Genomic DNA, 11,583 nt, shown 5'->3' on the forward strand with positions numbered 1-11,583 from the left:
ATAATCTGAGTCATATATCTGAAACTGGTATTGGAAATAGTCCCTCCCTACTCTCAGAGTGACCCTCCAGCTTTGTGAGCAGGGCAGTGAGTAGGAAATGGTAGTTCTCTGTTCTTTTAGATCCTAGGATTTTCTTAAATTGTCTACATTAAACTGCACGATGTAGCATATCATTAACTTTCTGATCCCATGATCATCACATGAGCACTTCCATTCCATTCATCTCCAGTCATATCTGCTTTTCTTTTCCTTTAGAATATTATCTGTAGTCTTGAATCTTTACACTTGCTGGTCCTTTTACCTGGAGCACTTTTCCCCAATCATTCTTACAAATTGTCTCTTTACTTTCTTCACGTATCTGCTTACCAGTGAGATTTTTCTGACTACCCTGTTTAAAATTTGAAATGATCTTCCAGAATACGCCTATCACATTTGCTGATATTTATGGCCATAATTGAATCAATATCTAACATGCTACGTAATTTATTTTCTGTTTATTATCTATATAACCCTATCCAAAACATACATACTATGCAATCAAACAAGAACAGGAATATTTGTCTGTTTTATCTATACTGCAAACAAAAAAGGGTGTGTATGCAGTAAGCACATATTAGGCAGTAAATAAACATATGGGAGATGATTGGATTATTATTTTAATTGGACTCAAAGTAGTTTTTGGAGCATATGTTGAACTTTCTGATAATCTCAAATCATTATGCAAAAATGTATGCCTTGAATGTTATTAAACTGTGATAATTGAAAGTAGCATTATTCAGGCAGGTGTTTTCTATTTAATATTCTCTAAGTCTCTAAAGTATTAGAGTTAATAGACATAATGAACATTTGGATAGATGATGCTTTTTTAAACATTTTCCATCTCAGATTAAATGTAAATGCTTATGTAAACAAGATGTTTGCTATGTTAAACAATGATCCCTTTCATATATAATTAAAATCCAAATTATTATGCATTATATTTATTTAGTTATAGAGGCTGTTGGTCCTTTTTATATTACCCATGACACAAAGAGCATGTTTATATGAAATAAATAAAAGATGTTGCATATATAGTATTCCAGAAAAATATCAGTATATTTGGGGATATTAATGTTTAAGTTTTAAAATTAACTCATCAAATAAAAAGTATACCATTTATCACTGAAAGTATCTACAACTTTATTAAAATTTCTGTCAACAGTGTGGTAAATTTATGCTTACTCCAACATCCAACATGAAATAACTTGCTTTTGATTTATCTTACTTGTATGTATTATGCATAAAATTTTTCACTGTTATTCAACTATATTCATTTTCTTCTTTTGTTCTTACCTCAGTTTTGAATTTTGCTGATGTCAGTTATAATTATCTGAACTGAAAACCACCATCCAAAAAAGTTGTAATCTTTAAAGAAAATTATAATATAAGAATATATTATATATATTCTTATATATAAGAAAATTATACTATAATATAAAATTATAATATAATATAATTATAATATACTAGTTATACTTGAAATACTTAAGTATGTTACTTAGAAATTCCATTTTTTAATTCTTTCAGAAAATGTCTAAGCTCAAGTTTTATTCTTTAAAATATTTACCCATTTAAACTTTCCTGGGATTTTTTTCCCCCATAAGATCTATTATTATTATGTCAAAAAACAACGTTGGAACTGAACATGGAATAGGAGTGTTTCAAAACTGGGAAAGGAGTGTGTCAAGGCTGTATAGTGTCACCCTGTTCATTTAACTTATATGCAGAATATATCATGTGAAATGCTGGGTTGGATGCATCACAAGCTGGAATCAAGATGCCAGCAGAAATATCAGTAATGACAGATATGAAAACAACAACTAAATGAACTAGAGATATGCAACCTTCTAGGAAAAAAAAAAAAAAAAAAAAACAAGAGAAAGAGAAACCCGAGTAAGATGGTAGGTGTTGCAAGAGGCATCAGAGGGCAGACACACAAACCCTAATCACAGAAAACTAGTCAATCTAATCACATGGACCATAGCCTTGTCTAACTCAGTAAAACTAAGCCATGCCATGTGGGGCCACCCAAGAAGGGCGGGTCATGGTGGAGAGATCTGCAAGAATGTGGTTCACTGGAGATCAGATCAGACCAGATCAGTCACTCAGTCATGCCCAACTCTTTGCAACCCCATGAATCACAGCACGCCAGGCCTCCCTGACCATCACCAACTCCCGGAGTTCGCTCAGACTCACGTCCATCGAGTCAGTGATGCCATCCAGCCATCTCATCCTCTGTCGTCCCCTTCTCCTCCTGCCCCCAATCCCTCCCAGCATCAGAGTCTTTTCCAATGAGTCAACTCTTCGCATGAGGTGGCCAAAGTACTGGAGTTTCAGCATTAGCATCATTCTTTCCAAAGAAATCCCAGGGCTGATCTCCTTCAGAATGGACTGGTTAGATCTCCTTGCAGTCCAAGGGACTCTCAGATTCTTCTCCAACACCACAGTTCAAAAGCATCAATTCTTCAGCGCTCAGCTTTCTTCACAGTCCAACTCTCACATCCATACATGACCACTGGAAAAACCATAGCCTTGACTAGACGGACCTTTGTTGGCAGAGTAATGTCTCTGCTTTTGAATATGCTATCTAGGTTGGTCATAACTTTCATTCCAAGGAGGAAGCGTCTTTTAATTTCATGGCTGCAGTCACCATCTGCAGTGATTTTGGAGCCCAGAAAAATAAAGTCTGACACAGTTTCCACTGTTTCCCCATCTATTTCCCATGCAGTGATGGGACCGGATGCATGATCTTCGTTTTCTGAATGTTGAGCTTTAAGCCAACTTTTTCACTCTCCACTTTCACTTTCATCAAGAGGCTTTTGAGTTCCTCTTCACTTTCTGCCATAAGGGTAGTGTCATCTGCATATCTGAGGTTATTGATATTTCTCCAGGCAGTCTGGATTCCAGCTTGTGTTTTTCCAGTCCAGCATTTCTCATGATGTACTCTGCATATAAGTTAAATAAACAGGGTAACAATATACAGCCTTGACATACTCCTTTTCCTATTTGGAATCAGTCTGGTGTTCCATGTCCAGTTCTAACTGTTGCTTCCTGACTGCATACAAATTTCTCAAGAGGCATTTCAGGTGGTCTGGTATTCCCATCTCTTTTAGAATTTTCCATGGTTTATTGTGATCCACATAGTCAAAGGCTTTGGCATAGTCAATAAAGCAGAAATAGATGTTTTTCTGGAACTCTCTTCCTTTTTCCATGATCCAGTGGATATTGGCAATTTAATCTCTAGTTCCTCTGCCTTTTCTAAAACCAGCTTGAACATCTGGAAGTTCACGGTTCACATATTGCTGAAGCCTGGCTTGGAGAATTTTGAGCATTACTTTACTAGCATGTGAGATGAGTGCAATTGTGTGGTAGTTTGAGCATTCTTTGGCATTGCCTTTCTTTGGGATTGGGATGGAAACTGACCTTTTCCAGTCCTGTGGCCACTGCTGAGTTTTCCAAATTTGCTGGCATATTGAGTGCAGCACTTTCACAGCATCATCTTTCAGGATTTGGAATACCTCCACTGGAATTCTATCACCTTCACTAGCTTTGTTTGTAGTGATGCTTTCTAAGGCCCACTTGACTTCACATTCCAGGATGTCTGGCTCTAGGTCAGTGATCACACCATCATGATTATCTGGGTCGTGAAGATCTTTTTTGTACAGTTCTTCTGTGTATTCTTGCCATCTCTTCTGAATATCTTCTGCTTCTGTTAGGTCCATACCATTTCTGTCCTTTATCAAGCCCATCTTTGCATGAAATATTCCTTTGGTATCTCTGATATTCCTGAAGAGATCTCTAGTCTTTCCCATTCTGTTGTTTTCCTCTAATTCTTTGCATTGATCGCTGAAGAAGGCTTACTTATCTCTTCTTGCTTTTCTTTGGAACTCTGCATTCAGATGTTTATATATTTCCTTTTCTCCTTTGCTTTTTGCTTCTCTTCTTTTCACAGCTATTTGTAAGGCCTCCCCAGACAGCCATTTTGCTTTTTTGCATTTCTTTTCCATGGGGATGATCTTGATCCCTGTCTCCTGTACAATGTCACGAACCTCATTCCATAGTTCAATAGACACTCTATCTATCAGATCTAGGCCCTTAAAATCTATTTCTTACTTCCACTGTATAATCATAAGGGATTTGATTTAGGTCATACCTGAATAGTCTAGTGGTTTTCCCTACTTTCTTCAATTTAAGTCTGAATTTTGCAATAAGGACTTCATGGTCTGAGCCACAGTCAGCTCCTGGTCTTGTTTTTGCTGACTTGGCTGCAAAAATATAATCAATCTGATTTTGATGTTGACCATCTGGTGATGTCCATCTATAGAGTCTTCTCTTGTGTTGTTGGAAGAGGGTGTTTTCTATGATTAGTGCGTTCTCTTGGCAAAACTCCATTAGTCTTTGCCCTGCTTCATTCCGTACTTCAGGTGTGTCTTGACTTCCTACTTTTGCATTCAAGTCCCCTATTATGAAAAGGACATCTTTTTTGGGTGTTAGTTCTAAATGGTCTTGTAGGTCTTTGTAGAACTGTTCAACTTCGGCTTCTTCAGCATTACTGGTTGGGGCATAGACTTGGATTACTGTGATATTGAATGGTTTGCCTTGGAAACGAACAGAGATCATTCTGTCGTTTTTGAGATTGCATCCAAGTATTGCATTTCAGACTCTATTGTTAACCATGAAGGCTACTCCATTTCTTCTGAGGGATTCCTGCCCACAGTAGTAGATATAATGGTCATCTGTGTTAAATTCACCCATTCCAGTCCATTTCAGTTCGCTGATTCCTAGAATGTCGACATTCACTCTTGCCATCTCTTGTTTGACCACTTCCAATTTGCCTTGATTGGAAGTGGTCCCCTGGAGAAGGGAATGGCAAACCACTTCAGTATTCTTGCCTTGATAACCCCATGAACAGTATGAAAAGGCAAAATGATAGGATACTGAAAAAGCAACTCCGCAGGTCGGTAGGTGTGCAAGATGCTCCTGGAGATCAGTGGAGAAATAATTCCAGAAAGAATGAAGGGATGGAGCCAAAGCAAAAACAATCCCCAGTTGTGGATGTGACTGGTGATAGAAGCAAGGTCCAATGCTGTAAAGAATAATATTGCATAGGAACCTGGAATGTCAGGTCCATGAATCAAGGCAAATTGGAAGTGGTCAAACAGGAGATGGCAAGAGTGAACGTCAACATTCTAGGAATCAGCAAACTAAAATGGACCGGAATGGGTGACTTTAACTCAGATGACCATTATATCTACTACTGTGGGCAGGAATCCCTCAGAAGAAATGGAGTAGCCTTCATGGTTAACAAAAGAGTCTGAAATGCAATACTTGGATGCAATCTCAAAAACGACAGAATGATCTCTGTTCGTTTCCAAGGCAAACCATTCAATATCACAGTAATCCAAGTCTATGCCCCAACCAGTAATGCTGAAGAAGCTGAAGTTGAATGGTTCTATGAAGACCTACAAGACCTTTTAGAACTAACACCCAAAAAAGATACGCTTTTCATTATAGAAGACTTGAATGCAAAAGTTGGACGTCAAGAAACACCTGGGGTAACAGGCAACTTTAGCCTTGGAATACAGAATGAAGCAGGGCAGAAGCTAATAGAGTTTTGCCAAGGGAACCCACTGGTCATAGAAAACACCCTCTTTCAACAACACAAGAGAAGACTCTACACATGGACATCACCAGATGGTCAACACCGAAATCAGATTGATTATATTCTTTACAGCCAAAGATGGAGAAGGTCTATACAGTCAGCAAAAACAAGACCAGGAGCTGACTGTGGCTCAATTCACGAACTCCTTTTTGCCAAATTCAGACTTAAACTGAAGCAAGTGGGGAAACCACTACACCATTCAGGTATGACCTAACTAAAATCCCTTATGATTATACAGTGGAAGTGAGAAATAGATTTAAGGGACTAGATATGATAGAGTGCCTGAGGAACTATGGACAGAGGATCATGACATTGTACAGGAGACAGGGATCAAGACCATCCCCATGGAAAAGAAATGAAAAAAAGCAAAATGGCTCTCTGGGGAGGCCTTCCAAATAGCTGTGAAAAGAAGAGAAGTGAAAAGCAAAGGAGAAAAGGAAAGATATAAGCATCTGAATGCAGAGTTCCAAACAATAGAAAGGAGAGATAAGAAAGCCTTCCTCAGTGATCAAGGAAAGAAATAGAGGAAAACAACAGAATGGGAAAGACTAGAGATCTCTTCAAGAAAATTAGAGATACCAAGGGATTATTTCATGCAAAGATGGGCTCAATAAAGGACAGAAATGGTATGGACCTAACACAAGCAGAAGATATTAAGAAGAGGTGGCAAGAATACACAGAAGAACTGTACAAAAAAGATCTTCAAAACAAAGATAATCACGATGGTGTTGTCACTGACCTAGAGCCAGACATCCTGGAATGTGAAGTCAAGTGGGCCTTAGAAAGCATCACTATGAACAAAGCTAGTGGAGGTGATGGAATTCCAGTTGAGCTATTTCAGATCCTGAAAGATGATGCTGTGAAAATGCTGCACTCAATATGCCAGTAAATTTGGAAAACTCAGCAGTGGCCACAGGAATGCAAAACGTCAGTTTTCATTCCAATCCCAAAGAAAGGCAATGCCAAAGAATGCTCAAACTACCGCACAATTGCACTCATCTCACACGCAAGTAAAATAATGCTCAAAATTCTCCAAGCCAGGCTTCAGCAGTACGTGAACCGTGAACTTCCAGATGTTCAAGCTGGTTTTAAAAAAGGCAGAGGAACCGGAGATCAAATTGCCAACATCTGCTGGATCATCAAAAAAGGAAAAGAGTTCCAGAAAATCATCTACTTCTGCTTTATTGTCTATGCCAAAGCCTTTGACTGTGTGGATCACAATAAACTGTGGAAAATTCTGAAAGAGATGGGAATACCAGACCACTTGATCTGCCTCTTGAGAAACCTGTATGCAGTCAGGAAGCAACAGTTAGAACTGGACATGGAACACCAGACTGGTTCCAAATAGGGAAAGGAGTACGTCAAGCCTGGCATGTGTTCATGGGGTCACAAAGTGTTGGACACTAATTAGTGGCTGAACAACAACAATATCTTTTAACTGTAAAAAATAAGGCATGTTTAATAGTTGAATTCTAAGAAAAATGCAAATAACACAGAGAACTATGGGAAAATTTATATTATGTGAAATGTGTAGAATATATCTAGGTATGAGAGACAGTCATCTATAGACCTTACAGTAAAGACATTAAATTTCAGAGCTTAATATTATTGTAAAAGTGTATAAATAAACAATATTGATAATGGGATAGATATTAATTTGACTTATAAAATGTCTGGGTTGCAGTATAAGGTGTCCTACGACTGTATCTGTATTAGGCCTATTATTCCAGTGCTATTAGAAGAAACTCCATTAAATCCTACTGGACTTAGAAGTATATGTATGTCATATTTGGTAAGAAAAACATTCTTTAAATGAAAAGTAGGTTTGTTTACTACTGGCAGAAACTAAACTCTTGACTAACCTAAACTAAACTAAACACTGGGTAAAATTACTATACAACTTAAGTTGTACATTATAAAATGTTTATTATCTGATATACTGAATAAAACAACTGAATTCCACAGCAACCCACTCATAGAACAGAGAATCAACCCTAGTCTAGACAAGCCTAAAATACTGGGGCCTTGTTGAGCATTGGCCCAATTTACTTGCAAGTTAGACTTTCACTTGCAAGGTGAAAAAAAATCAAGAACACTAGAGCAGGGGTCCCCAACCTCCAGGCCATGGGCCAGTACCTCCTGTCAGATCATCAGTGACATTAGATTAGAAATAAAGTGCACAGTAAATGTAATGCACTTAGTCATCCCCAAATTATCCTCCCACCCCTGATACAGAAAAAATATCTTCCATTAAATCAATCCCTAGTGCCAAAAATGGTTGGGATCTCTGCACTGGAGACTGTATCATCAGCCTAGTGTCACCCCAAGAAAGGTGAGTTACTGTTCCTATTCCCAGTTCCAGAAAGTAATCTGATGTTTGTCACAAGAGAAAAAGGAGGCCATAAGAATAGATATAGCTCCAAAATTACCTGCAAAAACCCTGACTTTATTTGAAACAGAATGTGAGGAAATTAAGGTTAAAGAGCACTCTTAAAAATGGTAAAGATGTGAACTGTAAGCGATTGGTAACTCTACTTACAATTTACAAAGTGAAGCTGGGGTCTGAGCCTTCTGTAAAACTTTAGAGGGGAGACCTTAGGTTTCAATACCATATATTGGTAAAATGTTGATGCTCCACCCACCTTACCCAGAGCTGCCAGAAAGGCATTGGAAACTGTCAGTCTCAGAAAAGTCAAGAAAGACTAGTGAACCACTCAGATAGAAACACAACCTTCTCTACCAAAAACATGACTGGGAAGGTCATTAAGCAAAAAGCTCAGTGACTACCACAGTTAACACTTATCCAGAAAAAGAAAAATCCCTCCCCTTCAATCCACTAGATTTTGAGTTTCGTCCTGCCTGAAGAGCACCAGAGAGCACACTTTTCCTTGAATGGAGTGCTGCTGCTGATCCTCTGTGATGAGAGGGGACTTGAAAAGCTGTTACACCTGCACCCACTTCACCTCTGAAAATGTGTCCTCCACCATGGGAGTCTAATCTGTTGCAGCCCCCTCAAGTTTTCTATTGACCCTGGATGTTGAATTGCCACCTGCTTGCTATAACTTAGGTATTAAAATTTCTTAGCACTTCATAGTTTGTATTAATAGTGCATATTAACAAATCAACTCTTTGTTTAACAGACACTTCCAAAAAATAAAAATAAAAAAAAGTTTATAATTTACAAATTGTAGGTCAACAGTTTTACTAGAGAGAATCAGAGAAATGCACAGGTAAGAAAAGCCCCCCCACCTCCAACCCCAAGTTCAGAGCAAATCACAGAGATGAATCATAGAACTTCTGAAAAAAAACTCTGAATGTAATTTGAGCAGACGTTTGAGCAAATTGTCCCCAGGCAGGGTTTGTTGAAGCAATAGTGAATTCAGCCAGCAATTACTGGAGCCTAGTAATTTGGTATGATATGATAAAGACAGATTAATACAGAGATCAGACAAGGAAACAGTCTGAGAGTGTCCTGCTAAAACCAATGTCATTCAAGAATGATTGTGGAAATGTTAAAGGCCATACCTTCTGTGCAGTAGCATTAGACTTCAACTTGTGTGAGTGGACTATCAGTTCAGTTCAGTCGTTCAGTCATGTCTGCCTCTTTGTAACCCCATGGACTGAAGCAAACCAGGCTTCCCTGTCCATCACCAACTCTCAGAGCTTGCTCAAACTCATGGCCTTCGAGTCAGTGATGCCATCCAACCACCTTATCCTCTGTTGTCCCCTTCTCCTCAATCTTTCCTAGCATCAGGGTGGACTATATCTCACTCTAATAGTCCAATAAAGTCATAAGTGAATAAAAACTACAAGAAGCTCTGTTAAACAGTATGTGGATTTGCTATGTTATCTAAATTATCTTACTTTTAAAAACAACAAAAACATACATACAAAGGAAAAAAACGTGACTTACATTAGGGGAGGGGTAAACAGAAAATATTTTGGGCTCCAACTGTTTTACTGAACAAGCAGAGTTTCAAAGCAGCTGTTTTTAATATCTTCAAAGAACTAAGAGACGTTATGCTTTAAAAACATCAAAGGAAAGATAATAACAATGTCCTACCAAAGAAAGAATAGCTGCTTTGGGCTGGTGCACTGGGACGATCCAGAGGGAGGGTATGGGGAGGAAGAAGGGAGGAGGGTTCAGGATGGGGAACACAGGTATACCTGTGGCGGATTCATTTTGATATTTGGCAAAACTAATACAATATTGTAAAGTTTAAAAATAAAATAAAATTTAAAAAAAAAAAGAATTTTTTTAAAAAAAGCTGAATTTCTAGAGTTGAAAAGTACAGTAACCAAAAACTAATTCACTGAAAATAGATTCATAATGATTGTAAAATACTAAGAATGATTCAATAGAAAATAAAGACAAAAGAACACAGTCTAAGATAAAAATGTTATATACTAACAACATCACTATATATGCAATAGGATTAACAGAATAAAGTAAATATATTGAAGAAATAAGAAATTAATATTCCAAAATTTAATGGAAAACATTAACCTACCAATAAAATGCAAATAGTACAAATACAAAAATATCCACATCAGGGTTACCATAGTAAAGGTTTTGACAGCCAATGACAGACACAAGTCAAAGCAAGAGGAAAATGACATCGCCCTTATGGTAACACCAGTAATATTAACAATGATGAATTATCACAAACAATGGAAGCCAGTATGACAGTATGACATATGTTATACTGTCAGTATGACATGTTCAAAATGCTGAAATATTGTCAACAAGAATTTTATATCCAGCAAAATTTTATTTCAAATTATAATATAAAGAAATTATAAAATGAAATATTCTCATATAAACAAAATTTGGAGAATTTTTTGCTTAAAAAAACTAACTTGAAATTCTAAAGGAATTGTTTTCAGAATAAAGGCATAAGAACCCAGACAATAATGTGAATTTACAAGAAAAAATCAAAACATGGTAATGGCTATTATATAATTACTAAATACAGTATATACATACTCATTCCCTATTCTTTTAATTGATTTGTTAATGAATTTTATCAGACATTATGCTGTAGTAGTATTGCTGGTCTTTTAACACAGAATTTTGTTAGGCAATAGCAAAAAAGAGAAGCTGTATTAATCTGTATTGGGATAAAGAAATTAAATCAGACAATAACTTGAATACACTGGAACAAATTATTAGAAACGGAGAATGTAAAAAAAAACTACTAGAACTAATAAAGGAATTCAAAATTTGCATGATACTAAATCAATATATAAAAGTCTGTTGCATTCCTATGAACTAATTACAAAATATTAGAAAGAGAAATTAAGAAAAACTAAATTATAATCACATATAAAAAATAGGAATAAATACATTTAACCAAGGAAGTGAAAGTTCTGTAACATTGAAATCTATTAGATACTAATAAAACAAATTGAAGAAGAATCAAATAAATGCATATATTCAAACAAAGCAAATATATTCTGTGTTAATGGATTGGAAGAATTAATATTGTTAAGTGTCTATACTACTCAAAGCAATATACAGATTCAATGCAGTTAATATCAATATTCAAATGTCAATTTTCACAAATATAGAACAGAGTCCTAAAATTTGCATGGAACAAAAAAAAAAAAAAAAAGAGAGAGAGACAAACAAAGCAAATAACCGATTTAGTCTTGAAAAAAGAAAATAAAGCTGGAGGCATCATACTCTCTGATTTCAAAGTATATTACAAAGTTACACTGTAATCAAAAATGGTATGGTATTGCCATAAAAACAGACACATAGATCAATGGAACAGAATAGAGAGCCCAGAAATAAACCCATGCATATATGGTCAATTAACCTGTAACAAAGGACCCAAGAATACACAATGGGGAATGGACAGTCTCTTCAATAAGTGATC

General features: G+C 36.6%; 1 pseudogene; it reads left to right on the plus strand.

Moving 5' to 3' along the window:
* The first annotated feature begins 7,370 nt into the window (after positions 1-7,370).
* On the plus strand, positions 7,371-8,785 carry LOC100139020 (securin-like; annotated as a pseudogene).
* The last annotated feature ends 2,798 nt before the right edge of the window (positions 8,786-11,583 follow it).

Source organism: Bos taurus, chromosome 17 (genome assembly GCF_002263795.3).
Source record: "Bos taurus isolate L1 Dominette 01449 registration number 42190680 breed Hereford chromosome 17, ARS-UCD2.0, whole genome shotgun sequence".
NCBI lineage: Eukaryota > Metazoa > Chordata > Mammalia > Artiodactyla > Bovidae > Bos > Bos taurus.